General features: G+C 42.6%; 1 protein-coding gene across 1 annotated transcript in view; it reads right to left on the bottom strand.

The window, feature by feature from the left end:
• HOXA3 (homeobox A3) overlaps positions 1 to 2071 on the bottom strand; it is a 45553-nt gene that overhangs the window by 4791 nt on the left and 38691 nt on the right. The window lies entirely within an intron of this gene.

Raw genomic sequence — 2071 nt, forward strand, 5'->3', positions numbered from 1 at the left:
AACACGCAGCAAGCCACAACTCAAGTCCTGAACTGTTCTTTACTCCTTTCCTCTCTATTTCTCAGGCATTTCCTAGCAAGCCACTGCTCACCTTTCCCCCCCAGTTACAAAAGGTTCCCAGACCCTCCTGCCTTAGACTTTCTGAGGTGCTGTTATTCAGGGCAACTATCAAATTCTACCTGTTAAAACATGATGGATTAGAGAAAAAAACAACCCACCAGGAACCTGAAAAACCAGCGTTCATCTCCATGACCACCGCTTGAACTCTCCTTCCAACTTAACGATAATAGGTTCTGTCTTAGAAACTGCTATGTAATTTGATGTATGGGGGTCATTTGGCTCCGGACGAGGGATGGAAGCACAAGCCATAAAATCCTGCCAGAGTTCCCTGATCTTTGTGTGCTGCTGTTGTTGTTGTTGATATTTGTTACTTGACCTATTTACCTGCTTCAGAAACACCAAGTAAAGGATAACACTGAAAATCTAAAAAAGTAATTGAAAACCTTCTCAACCTTCTTTTCTCTAGTAAATGGCTTGCAGAAGTGAAATCTGTTTTTCAGCCTTTGCATGATCAACCTCTAGTTCTCAGCACAGAAAAGTTCCATATGAGTTTCATGCATTCACACACACACCCAAAATGTTAGTCCCTCTAACCACTTATGAAAATTGTAATAACAAATTCATGAAGAAAATGGTTTACATTTCATGCCCCAACTATGTGATTTGAGTACCAGAGTTATTCAAGTTTTCCAGGAATAGCAGATGCCTTGTTAACTGGGAAACACACACACATATATAGTATTGCATCTACTAGTGGATGATTATCATTTCATTTTAAATAATGGATTTTTAAAGGTTTCATTATTAAGCCAACAATCTGACCAACATCTGGAAAACAGGCACAATTAATTTTCTAGAACCTCAATTAAAAATTACAGCATCCCTCATCCAGAGCTATTGTACATGGCCATAGCTCTGGAGTATTGTTTCTCTTTGGGAAACAGGTAGGAAGCAATATACTATGATCAAAAGTAAATACAGGATCAAATAAAAATTTAAAACCAAACAGCAGTTTATTGTCTCAGTTTCCTTTTCTTTCCCTGAAAACAGTTCCTATTACATTTGGCAGTGTGAATGTCTGCCATTATAAATTTTTTAGATGCCAGGCTTGTGTAAAATAAAACACCAGGTTAAGAAAATTACTCTAGACACTTGAACAGCAAGATATTAGATAAAACAAAATTAAGCTGATTTTGAACATGCAATATTTTTAGTGACTTGCTAATCCATTATCACAGGCTATTCCAGCCAGCTACTTACTTAAGCCTTTACACCAAGTTGTGCATTGTCTTGTAAAATAAAAATATCTTTGAAAATCAAAGAGCAAGCCACAGCCTCTTAAACTTAAAATATGAATTCCACCCCTAAGATCCCACCAAAGTCCTTCCTATTGTCTGAGGACGGCAGATCACCACCTTGGAGCTGACACATATCCCCCCCAACCAAGCCCCCAAAGTTTGCAACCTAGTAAAGAAGTTGGAGATTTGCCAGCCAGAAAACTTTGCTTTGGACCCCCAAGCCAGGACTCGGGGTGGGGGGAGATTTCTCTACCAAGATCTGTGGCTAGACAATAACCCCCAGGTGCAAGAACTGAAAGCGAGTTGAGGGGGCTAAACTGAGTGCAGGAAGCAAGCCCTATTGTCTCTGGAAGACATGCCCAAATTCAACCTCCTTCCTTCAGACATCGCTCCCTTTTTCTATTCCCTCTTCTTCCTCAGCTTGCCCTCTCCCCAAATTCGAGCGGGAACGCGGGTAAGAGCCCCCGAGTCCCCTGCCCATCCCTCCTTTCCTCCCTAGCCCAGAAAAGTTGAGGCTGGGCTAGGGGAGAGGGGAGAGGTGGGGGCGGGGATGGGAAAGCGGCCTGAACTCGAAGTGTAAGGGTATCAGTCACTGCCGGGAAGGAAGCTCCGGCTTGTGAACTCTTCTTGAACCGAGATTTAAGTCTGCAGCCATAAATCACCGAGACGTAAACTCCGCCGTTCAGTGCTGAGAGCGGCCGGTTGTGGCCCTG

The sequence above is a fragment of the Carlito syrichta genome, unplaced genomic scaffold, assembly GCF_000164805.1.
Source record: "Carlito syrichta isolate Samal-C Ts95f unplaced genomic scaffold, Tarsius_syrichta-2.0.1 Scaffold307093, whole genome shotgun sequence".
NCBI classification, from domain to species: Eukaryota; Metazoa; Chordata; class Mammalia; order Primates; family Tarsiidae; genus Carlito; species Carlito syrichta.